Consider the following 13708-nt stretch of genomic DNA (forward strand, 5'->3'; position numbering starts at 1 on the left):
CGTCATGATGCGTGTTTGGCTTGATGCTTGTTAATGCTTGTATAAATCATGTAATTGTGAAAGCGACAAAATGATAACTTGTCTGAAGCGGTGCCTGACTTCGACCACGTGTTTGAACAGGCGTCTGGTGAACATCGAGCTGTACACGTGATGTTATCAATACCTTGCCCCTCTGTCAATGTGAAGTTCAGAGTAGGTGGTTATAGAGAAACGGATTCGGGACCACCTTAAATTTAAGTAAACACTTTTCGTCGAATGTTCAATTCTGTTTGGAGTCTTGACAACTTGTGGAGCGAAAGGTAAACAAACAATTTTGTACATTTAGCAACTTTGTAAACGGATTATCCATACAATTCCGTTATATATATATATATATATATTTATGTATTTATTAAATATAAAAAAATATATATATATTATTAATTAATTAAACAAATAAATAAATATATATATTTTTTATATTTAATAAATACATAAATATATATATATATATATATATAACGGAATTGTATGGATAATCCGTTTACAAAGTTGCTAAATGTACAAAATTGTATATTTATATATATATATTTATTTATTTATATATATATTTTTTTTTTTATTTATTTATATATTTATTTATTTATTTGGAATTGTATGGATATTCCCTTTACAAAGGTGCTAAATGTACAAAATTGTGTGTTTACCTTTCGCTCCACAAGTTGTCAAGACTCCAAACAAGATTTTACATTCGAGAAATTAAATTTACTGAATCATAGTGAGTCAACACTTATTCTTTTAAGACGTATAATATTGTAGAAAATGAAAAGTAAACAATGTCAAATCACATACTTTTAATCTCAATGACGACAGTGGTGACATTCAATTCTGGATTTGTTGCAGTGCAAGCGAAGCGCCCATCTTCGCCCTTCCGGAAGGGAGCCAAGTGACAGAACACTGTTGTGGTTGACAAGGACATCGGACTTTCTCCATATGAACGTGCAACTTGGGTAACAGGTGGCAGAACATCGACTGTCGGACATTAATTGTCCCTCATTGCTGGTGAACGAAAACTGCTTCGTCGCAAGTCAAACAATGTCAGGACCATCTGTAAAACACGTTGTATTTAAGCAAACAGACTCTTTTACATTTCATCATATCCGTTCTTAAACGAAGTGAAAGTAGTGAGGTTAAAATGACCGATGAATAACTGATGCTCCTAACGGTATAAACACAACGGTCGCAGTGATTTCGTTCACAGTGAACTGTTTGATCCTTCTTTCATTTAGTTTCATAAATTCGTAATACCGGCAATACCACGTTAACTTAACCGGAAAATGAAAATACAATCAGTTAGTTACCTGTATATTAATCAGATATCTTCATTGAACGATGCACACAGTATCACTACGAATGTTGTACACATAAATCTTAAGCAATTCTTTTATCAGAGCTTATTTCTACGATTATACAATACAATTATATTTCTACAATTGAAACAACTTACATCTAATTAAAATCTCCACTGACTGACTGTTTACAATCTGCCCCGATGTAGGATTCCTTGCAGCGCATTCATAGATACCTGTGTCACCTCTCCTAACAGAGCTAATTGACAGTGCATGACCATTCGTTATCATGGTATACGATGTTTTCCACGAGTAAGTACATTCAAACACACATATGGCAGAGCACGTCATATCACGAAGTGTTTGTTCCTCGTTGAGCGTGTAGGACCGAGTAACTATTGACGTAGAAATGTTTGCAGGACCATCTGTAAACGTATAACTACTCGCCACTATTCGACAAAAGATGAATACATTGTCATGTTGTTTTGATACTATAGATTGCATCAATAAACTGTGAGATACAAACATCCAACATTTAAAGCTTTTAGTGCCGAAATAATATAACTTTTCTATAAATAAATGATTGTGCTTGCAGATAACTAATAGTTAATAATACATATTTTCCGTAAATAACATTATGGAATAAATTCAATAATGTGTATTATTTTGTACACATCAAACAAATAGTTGCAAGTTGCAGTAATTCAATCAAAATAAGTTGAAAACAATAAATACACACATTGCAGTTGAGTTTATAAAAAGGTGAATTATACATGATATGAGAGAAATGAACAGTTATTTAAAGTAAAAAAAATGAAATACATATATACTAGTGAAAAAATAAAATTAAAAACAAGATGTGTTTGTGAAACATTATGTCCCCATATATTTGACCTTTGACCTTGACCTTTCACCACTCAAAACGTTCAGCTCCATGAGATACACATGCATGCCAAATATCAAGTTGCTATCTTCAATGTTGCAAAAGTTATGGCAAATGTTTAAGTTTGACGCGAACAAACAAACACACAAACCAACAAACCAAAGACAGGGCAAAAACAATATGTCCCCCACTATAGTGGTGGGGACATACAAAATATTCTTACAGATTCTCAAATACATCTGAAAAATGGTTTTGTTTCCTTAAACAATACAAGTAAGTATGTCGTAAAATAACAATGCTTACTAATTTTTTACTTTTATGTCATGACGTATGTATCATCCTGCATTGTATGGGATATGTAAGATTAGCGGGCGTCAATACGAATTTGTCTTTATTGCTTCGTACACAAGCATACATATACGAATGCAGTTTTTGTTTGATAGATTTTCTTAGAAAACATCTCAAACATAACATCCACTTATATGCAATCTCTATCAAAATTACGGCACTGCTTGCATTTGCTAGAGACCCTAGATTCTTGGCAGTACATACATGTACGTAGCTACAAGTCTCGTTTCTGTGAGCGGATGCAAGTGACAGGACACTAGAACTGCTGACTTCAGTTCCCGACTTTGACCACGAGAAACTACAACTTGCAGGATAACATGTAGCAGAACACGTTATGTCTGATATAATGCTCCCTTCAGTCGTAGACTAGTAGAGTGTAGACGTAGATAGTGTTGCGGAGTCGGGACAGTCTTTCTAAAAATTTAACAGCTTCAACACAAAGTCGAGATTCTTGTTTTACTATGTTGTAACTCATGGCAAGTTTGCTAACAGATATTTATTATTCATTACTTACAATAAATTAACTTACATCTAACGATAAGCCCGACTGTTAACAATGTGTGCTGTTCTAGGATTCCTTACTGCACATTCATAGATGCCTGCGTCACATTTCTTAACAGAGCCAACGGACAGTACATAATTGTTCGTTATCACCATTGACGCTCTTTTCCACTAGTATGTACAATCAGGAAAGCAGTTTGCAGCACATTTGATGTCTTGAAATGTTTGTCCCTCATTGAACGTGTAGGACAAAGAAACTGGTGACAGAGTTACATCAACAGGGCCATCTGTAAAAACATCACTATCTCATTCACTTATACACTAAAGTTTATTACATGGTACTTTGACCCGAACGTGTACTAAAGTGACTGCTTGGAGTTTGTCTAAGATGTACATTAAATAAAAATATAAGTATTGAATGTAAATATTATATTTTCTATATATCTACACTGTTTTTGTTTAGATGAACAACGTAGAATTAATTTTGTATTCGAAAAGCATACTCTTGCTAAAACAAACTGTATCATTGATACACATATGGGTAAATATATGTACTATGCATGAAGGCAACTAAAAACAACAACCACTTACATAAAATATCTACCACAATTATCGCACTGCTTGCATAGTCTTGTGTGACTGGGTCCTTGGCCATGCACATGTAGTTGCCAGTCTCGTTCCTGTGAGCGACCCCAAGTGACAGGACACTTGCATTGCTGACCTTTAGTTCCCGACTTTGTACACGAGAAACTACATCTTTCAGAATAACAGATAGCAAAACACGTTATGTCATACATAATGCTCCCTTCAGTCTTTGAGTGTATATTGTAGACGGAGATAATATTGCTGAGTCGGAACCGTCTGTATACTGAACACAAATGCATCAACATCCTATTGAGATCTTGCTTTATGATGCAGCTGCTTTTTTAAATTGATTTTTGTATATATATATATATATATATATATATATATATATATATATATATATATATATATATATATATATATATATATATATGTGACAGGCCTGGACAATTGACGTTGTTTTTAAATAGTTGAAGGTAACCTTTTGTAACCTTTTTAAATAGCCTTTACTGTGAGGTGTGTTTTTATCTGCACGCGCCAAATTCTTATTTGTGCGCAACTGATGGTTGAGGACAGTCGAGTTGACAGTTGACGGCAGTTGATGAATTATGTAAATATCTTTGGTTTTTTTCATCTGCATTTGTCTATTGATCATATCGTCTTGTAATTGGGCTGTCCATGAATTGATTTGTACTTATCCTTACTATATTTCTGTTTGGAGATTGACATTTATTCAATCCGAGGAAAAATGGCAGATTGTCTTTTCTTACTCTTTTAACGATCACTGTATGCATATATTTACACCTAATTTTAACTTACAGTACATCTAACATCACGTTCGGAGAGAAGTTGGGAGAGCGGTTTATGAGAGAAGTCAAATCCACAATTTGGTAAGAAATGTGTTATTGTGTATGTGATGATGTAATTGTTGTTTTATATGTTTTGAATTATGTATAATTGTCTATGATATTTATTATATGTACTAAGTATGAAAGGATTGATTAGTTAATATCATTTCTTATTGTTACATTGTTAATATATATGGGCCACTAGTATCAGCCTTTTATATTGCAAGTATAACATGTTTACTATATTAATCCTTGTTATATTTTCAGACTTAAATCCATCGTCTTACTCCAACATCTTGTATTTCAAGTCTGGACGTCTTCATTGAATTCGTCATCTATATATGTTATAGAACGTTAATAAACTTAATATTTAAAGTTCGCTGTCTTACTTTAAAGTTTACACAAAATAGAACCCAAATACCCAAGAAGTTACATATATATATATATATATATATATATATATATATATATATATATATATATATATATATATATATATATATATATATATATATATATATATATTTAAAATATATATATCATATGTATTCAATTAAGGCGGTTAGAAAACAAAGACTACTTACACACAATCTCAACCTCAATTATCGCGCTGCTTAAATAGCTAAAGAACCTAGATTCATAGCAGCGCACATATAATTACCAGCCTCGTTTGTGTGAACGAACCTAAGTGAGAGGAACGTCAGAATTGCTGACTTCAGTTCCCGACTTCGTCCACGAGAACCTACACTTTCCAAAATAACAGGTGGCAGAACACGTTATGTCGGGCATAGTATTTCCTTCTGTCGTCGAGTGGTAGAGTGTAGGTGGATTCAATGTTGCTGTGTCGGGGCCGTCTGTAAAATAAACAAAAAATTATCCAACGGACATCAATCGGATCATGAAAGGAATAATCAAGTTAAGGCACATTTTCAAATTACCAACATACTGTAATTAAAATGTAAACTGTAGATAAAGTATTTGTTCCTTACATCACATAGGTAGTAAATCAAATAATGCGATATATATACCGGACTAACAACTAACATTTGTTTATTTCAATTGTTTGAACTGTAAGATTATCGACAGCAAATTTACGTCAAATATGTTTTCTCTATAAATAAATCATTAGCACACAGTATTATGTGTAACATACTAACAGACTTGTATTAAAAGACTATACGTATAACCAAATCAAGAGAGATAATTATTGTATAATTTTAAATAAATCATATGAATGAACATAAAATCTTTATATCAACTGGCATAGTGGACGCTGTTCGATACACTTGTACTTTTGTGGCAGCGCACTCATAGCTCCCCGCATCATTTCTCCAAACATTACCCAGAGATAAAACTTTAGTGTTGCTGACCACTGTATACGATTTTTTTTTCAAGTGAATGAACATGCAGGATAACAGTAAACCTGGGCAAAAAAATCGCAGATCTATATTTATTGGATGTCCCTAAAACATATAAATTGGGAACTGGGCTCTTAAAGCGAGAATATACGATTTTGTCAAATAATAATTAATTTATATAAAATGTGTAAAAAACATGTATATATATATATATTTAAGCCAGATATTTAATTCCGAAATCGGAAAAGGCTGTACAGTCGAATTCGCCAGCATGTATATCATGCATTTACGAATTGAATCTACATTTCCTTTAACGGTTCATTTTAAATTTCTACAACGATATATATTCATGCGACACACGAAAACTCTGATCCTTATAAAAAGACGAATGTATCATCGTCACAATCGGCTCGGGGCGCTAATTTGTCTTTGCTGCATTTTTAGCCCATCTATTTTTTGAAAAAAAATTATGAGCTATCAGGGATTTCAATAGACGCATAATCCTGCGTTTTGACGCGAGGAAATTAAAAATGACTCGTTTTTGACGCAACCCTTTTTTCTGCCGTGCGTCATTTTGACGCATCGAAAATTTGACCCGTGAGTCAGTCAGTTAACATCTCGAGTTCCATGGTAATAAATCCCACTGCGCTTGAAATTAATGTTTCAATCTCTTGCACGACGGTTACATCACATTCACCTCTGTGTTGGGCTCAGAACGGACAATTGTTATGAAAACGTCTCATTCATGTCATGATCATACCAAGCGTTCATCATTGAGGTTACAGTATACTAAACAATCTTTTGCACGACGGTTACATTGCATTCACTGCTTTAAAGAAAACCATCTCATACCATGATATCTTATATCCGTCTTAATTCATTATTATAAAATTGATATGGTTTTTTGTTGTTAAGAAACCAACATACATACGCACGTCGAAGCAATTCCTAACGTCACTAAATAAACATTATGTTCAATTATTTACATATGTAAAGTGCGTGGAATGATTCCATCTGCGTAAATGGGCAATAAAATAGTTCCAAAGAGTTGCATTAAAACTCGCAAGTATTTGCTCGATTTATCGTACATTTAAAAGTCATATTTCTTAATTTAATGCACGCGATCTTAAATATCCAATCAAATATACATTGAATGCGTTTGTTCGGTTTTAGCTATTTTATAGACAAAATGGCGTGCTGAGCCTTTCGCAGAGCTGTATGTGAGAGCAAGGAACGACAACTCTGCGTGGAGATTGATTAATGTTTCAGTATTTGAAACTCGGTCTATAATCGAGGGAATACCCCGGGCGTTGTTGATCTTATCTCATCTCCTCCAATACACATGTCAACTTCTTAATAGTGCGTGCGCACTAACTGGGTAATAAGCCATCCGATAATTGCAGGTTTTTTTGCAGACTTGCAGACGGCACGGTTAAAGTAAGTCGGCAAAAGTAATTAAAGAAAAACAAAATTGATCAAAGGTCTATTAATTACGTAGATCCACTATTAAGTCCAGCGAGTTGTGTCAGTTTGTTAATCCACCGATAATTACGAGTAACACCCATCTTATATAAACTGGAATCACAGTTCATTTTTTATACTAACATATTTCGGACATGGGTAGTATTCAAATAAACAGTAATAGATATACTAGATGTTCCATGCATTTTGATTGTGTTTTGTTAGAAAAGCTATCATAGGGATGATGATAATATAATGACGATTAGTATGTGATGAAAAGGTGCTACCTATATTACATTATATTAAATAACTTAAATGTGTTAAAAGACTTTAATGTTTTAAAAGGAAGTAGATTTTTATGTACCAATTCATTAAAATATGTTTGTGTTTTTATCATGGTATTGTTATTTAATAAAGCAATATAACTTTTAAAGATGTTATGTTACTCTTAGAGCATATTTTTATCTAAAAAATTGATTAATACAGACAAAAACACAATTTACGCGCTTCAAAATTGACCCCAGCTTTTTTCAATTTGACTCCTCAAAATTTCAGTCCAGGGGTCATTGACTCCTGGTTTTTAAAATCTATTGAAATCCCTGGCTATTGTCATCACCTTGGCGTCGGCGTCGGCGTCCGGTTAAGTTGTGCGTTTAGGTCCACTTTTCTCAGAAAGTATCAATGCTATTGCATTCAAACTTGGTACACTTACTTACTATCATGAGGGGACTGGACAGGCAAAGTTAGATAACTCTGGCGTGCATTTTGACTGAATTATGTGCCCTTTTAATACTTAGAAAATTGAAAATTTTGGTTAAGTTTTGCGTTTAGGTCAACTTTTTTCAGAAAGAATCAATGCTATTGCATTCAAACTTGGTACACTTACTTACTATCATGAGGGGACTGGGCAGGCAAAGTTAGATAACTCTGGCGTGCATTTTGACAAAATTATGTGCCCTTTTTATACTAAGAAAATTGAAAATTTTGGTTAAGTTTTGTGTTTAGGTCTATTTTATTCCTTAAGTATCAAAGCTATTGCTTTCATACTTGCAACACTTACTACCTATCATAAGGGGACTGTGCAGGCAAAGTAATGTAACTCTGACTGGCATTTTGACAGAATTATGTGCCCTTTTTATACTTAGAAAATAGAAAATTTGGTTATGTTTTGTGTTTAGGTCCACTTTATTCCTACAGTATCAAAGCTATTGCTTTCATACTTGCAACACTTATTAACTATCATAAGGGGACTATGCAGGCAAAGTTGTGTAACTCTGACTGGCATTTGGACGGAATTATGGGCCCTTTATACTTAGAAAATTGAAAGTTTGGTTAAGTTTTGTGTTTTGGTCCACTTTACCCCTAAAGTATCATAGATATTGCTTTCATACTTGGAACACTCGCAAACTATCTTAAGGGTACAGTAAAAGGACAAGTTGCATAACTCTGGATGTCATTTTTACGGAATTATGGCCCTTTTTTGACTTAGTAACTTTGAATATATGGTTAAATTTTGTGTTTCGATCCACTTTACTTCTTAAGTATCAAGGCTATTGCTTTCAAACTTCAAATACTTTCATGCTATCATGAGGTTACTGTACCTGGCAAGTTAAATTTTACCTTGACCTTTGAATGACCTTGACTCTCAAGGTCTAATTATTAAATTTTGCTAAAATTGCCATAACTTCTTTATTTATGATTAGATTTGATTGATACTTTGACAAAACTACTCTTACCTGACATACCACAATAGACTCCACCCAAACCATCGCCCGTGCCCCCCCTTCCCCCCCCCCCCGAATAACCCCCCCCCCCTATTTTTTTTTTTAAGATCATCTCACAAATGACCACCACACCCTCACACTATACCCCCCCACCCCACCCCTCCCCAATTTTATTTTTTTTGACGGTTAAAAAACAAAACTATTTATTTTGATTATTTTATGTTTGAAATACCGTCCAACCATCGCATCCAAGAATCCCAACCCCCATCCCCTCTCCCCCCCACCCGAATCCCCTCCCCCCTATTTTTTTTTTTTTTTTTAAGATCATCTCACAAATTACCACCACACCCTCACACTATACCCCGCACCTCACCCCCCCCCCCCCCCCAATTTTTTTTAAATGGTTAAAAAACACAAATATTTATTTTTATTATTTTATGTTTTAAATACCGTCCAACCATCGCACCCAAGAATCCCCACCCCCACCCCCCCCCACCCCCCTGATTTTTTTTTCCTTTTTTTTCGCATTTTTGGAAGATAATGTAATAAATGTCCACACCCCTCTTCACTCCACCCATCCCTCCTTTGTGATTGAAAATGAGAGTCCCTTCACCTTTAAAAAGAAAATAGATGAGCGGTCTGCACCCGCAAGGCGGTGCTCTTGTATGAAATTTGTCTCGAATGTATAATTTTTCTTGCCTATTTTGTGTTATTGTAACATATTTTATTAATATATTACAAATCAACACATATAAAAATCGTATAATCTCGCTTTAAAAATGACAATTGGCTTTTAAAGTAATACTTATGTCATAGTTATCCAATATATATATAACTGTAGGACAAAGATTAGTGGTTACATGTATTCTCTGATCTCGCCGCTAACTTTATAACGATTTTTCTCGAAAACAAGATGTTTGGGAAGCTTGATTCATAGTTTATTTGCGATTAGCTCGATCATTATGTACAGTGGGCCCATCTTAACCATCACACTTACATCTATATCGGTGTAAGACCGATGTATTACTTGTTAGTGACTGAAGACGTGTGTGGCACCGGCAGTTCACTTAAAGACCTCACCAACAGACTCTCCGAAAGAGCAGGAGCATGCGGTATAGGTGTCCGCATGGAAAAGTCAAAGAGTACAAACAAAACAAGTGCATAAATCTGCATGAACGTCTAAAATCTGGTGTCCAAGAATGACAGATGTACAATTGAGGTCCGAATATGATTTTTATTGGCGACTGAAGCGGTGACCAGCTTAAGCAGGTTGTGAATAATCTGCTCCATCTGCTTTTCCGACAATCACATTACAAGTGCGTCGTAGTCTTTCTCGTATTGTTTGGCTGTGAGATCTAGTCGATTCAAGAGAGCGCAGAACGTGGGATCCAGGCCTTCGAAACAATTGTTCCAGACAACTTCTCCGCAACTCCTAGCTAAAGCACAATACAAATTAGTATGACCGTAACATGAAAGCAGCACTCGTTGGCCAACGAGAACACTTTATGGCGACCTTCAAAAGACGAAAGCTGGCTCGGTTTGGATACGTCACCACTGCACGACTGTTCAAATCTGTGCTCTAGGGCACACTAGAGAAAGGTCGCCGTCGATACCGTCAGAAGAAAATGTGAAAGAGTGCACGTCACTCCCCATGTATGAGCTATTCATAGCAGCCCACAACATACCTGACTCGCAGAGAATCATCATGGCCCTCATAACCATTAATCGTCCATTTATATTGATCGTTATTTATACCTGAATCGTAAATGAATACTATACCGCCACAATATGACATCGCAATGACGATAACGAGGGAGTACGATGGTGATAATATGAAATTATATTGCATTATCATCATCGCATTCAATTGTATTTTGCATTTTTATTGTAAAATCGTGTCTTCGTCATCGTTCTGCCGCGGTATCGTCATCGTGTTGTCTCGTTTTTATCATCGTAATTTTTATTGACTTTCAAACACAATCTATGCAAAGGCGACGACCCTAACGGAATCGCGTGCGTTTGAAGGCATTCGGTTCATGTATCTTTAAATATTTGATAAGAGAATGCACTAAAAAGTTCTGCTCAAATTTGAATATGTTAGTTTTGTGGTTTTGCATTTTATCATTTTTATTTCGAGATTAACGTTGAATGCGTAAGATGATTCGGTTTGATATGTCCATTAACTTGCAATGAATGAAGACCCCACAGGTCGTATCTTTGTTTTACAGTTTCCTTAGTATCCTATCACATTCTTCTCTTAAAGATAAATGTTATAAATGACTTTTTATCATGAATGATAAAATAGCAGGAATTGATAAAATATGAAGTAACAATAAACACTAAAATGACGTCATTATACTGACAGTATTGTATAAAATAAGTAGGTAATACAGCTACATATTTCGATGGCAGTTCTTTTGATGCCACATAATTAATGCTGAAAAATAACAATACAAACTCAGCGCAAAAAAACAAATAGAAAAACTATACTGTCCAGACAGTTGAGTTACACACACATTTACCTTAACAAAATTACTGGGAAGTGAAAACTTTAAATAAACATGTTCAATACATCCTGTTCAACACAAGTGAAAAAAAACGGTTAAAACTTCCGCGTAACCCAACATATCAAGTACAACATGTATAGGATGTAATTATCACAAAAAGGAAGATAATAACCATAGAGACAGAGTTGTCTCTGTATTTCTTTTATCGGCCTCGCTTTGGGAATACGGGGTTATGCATGTGCGTAAAGAGTCGTTCCAGATTAGCCTTTGCAGTCTGCACAATATAATCTGGAGCTTCATTTTCTGCTTTTATGGAAAAAGACAGTATATGGTGTGGTAGAAAGAAGTCTCTTTTTAGCGGAAATCTAGATTAGGCGGAAAGTGTCGTCCCTTTTTAGCCTCTGCGGACTTCACATGCTAAGCTACGGCGAAACGTAACGCACGTTTATTAAACCCGGTATTCCCAGATAGAAGCTCATATGCATGTTTCGTTTTAACTTATATAGTAATGCAACAAATTGAAATGAGAGTATTTAGTAAGTCGTTTTAGAAGACACTCTTTTAAGTTATTCAACTCTGTTACGACCTGATTAAATCTTTGAACTGGATTTATGACGCTAATATGTTTTCCTACATGTCACTTAAACCGACCAGGATCTAATAATCAAAGGCAGTCCTCTCACCGGTGTTTACTATGCTATCACCGAAGTCAGGGTCAGGGTCGTGCGCTATCAATCATCTTACAAGTTTAAGTTGAATTGTAAGTGGTTATATTATAGCTTAGAATATTTTTAGAATTAGCACATGCCAAAACGAGGATACTGCGAGTCAAATCTCGGCGGTAATATTGTCTTTAACAAGAAAGGTTTGTGTCGTAATACCTATTGAAATTAAAAATCAATTGGTGTGCAGTACAATACGTTGAACCAATAATAGCCGAAATCGAACAAAACTTTGGAATTTATTGACAATTCACTAATTTAAAAAAATAGCCATGTACACCTTACAGTTTCAATATATCTTGCCCGGCATGAAAATAAAACAACAATTTAAAAATTTATATAAAGAAACTACATAAGAATACAACAAATATCAAAACCAGATAAATCCCATGCACGACGGTTAAATAACAGTCAATATTTTGCACGACGGTCACGTTACATTCATTTATGTGAGAGCAATGAACGACATCTCTGCATTGCGATTACAACCGGATGTGATTATTAACATTGCGCGGAAGATCATTTTAAGTATTTTATCTTAAGGCGTAGCTTCAAGTATGGTTTTCTTTAAATTAGACTAAACGACTTAAAATAAAAAGATAGTTATTGAGACGAATGAAAGAGGAACCATGCTTTATATTTGTTTAAATCTATCATGACGTGATATTTTTTTCAAGCTTTCAATTACTCGAAAGGGATATCTGACCACCAATTTGCCGCTTGTATGTAACCTAAACAGTAAACAGACAAGGACTTGACAGGCACAGGCGTTCTTTTAAGGAGGCGTCTCTTAAGGAGTGCCTAACAGACAGCGTTCTATGTATTCAATTATCTTACGGCAAGTTTAATTAAAGCTTGAAGTAATAACGAGCCTGTGCTCAATACCCGTTTACAATAATAAACAAGAACACTATAATTGCAATGCAAGACAAGTGCTTTATTTTTACGTAGTGTAGCCACGACAAATATGAGATAATACAACAGTTTGAGAAGCGTGAGCGAAATACATTCAATTTATGGAAAACATTGCTACACAATTCTTTATGTGGACTGACCGACCAGAGACGGTGAACGCTGGAATTATGTGCCCTTTAGTCAGGGGTCAGATCACAAACTGATTGGGCCTCATTCAATTAAGTCATTTATCTCGCTTTAAACGTACATTTTTGGCATGTTTAAACAATAACAGACAATTGTTCTTTTGTGAAAAAAAACGTGCATACAAAATCATTCTTTTATATCAAAATCGATGTTTACGAAGTTAGAGCGTCTGGTAGAATGACTATACACAACCTAAAACGTAATCACAAGTGCAAAAAAACTTGTCGAAATAAATATTTTATAGTGTACTGTAACTTGTTATAACGCGCAAAACAAACATTTCACGCTCTTCTTCGAAAGGCGTGAAATAAATAGTACACGTTAAAAATGAATTCAAAATTC

This window comes from Dreissena polymorpha, chromosome 5, assembly GCF_020536995.1.
Source record: "Dreissena polymorpha isolate Duluth1 chromosome 5, UMN_Dpol_1.0, whole genome shotgun sequence".
NCBI classification, from domain to species: domain Eukaryota; kingdom Metazoa; phylum Mollusca; class Bivalvia; order Myida; family Dreissenidae; genus Dreissena; species Dreissena polymorpha.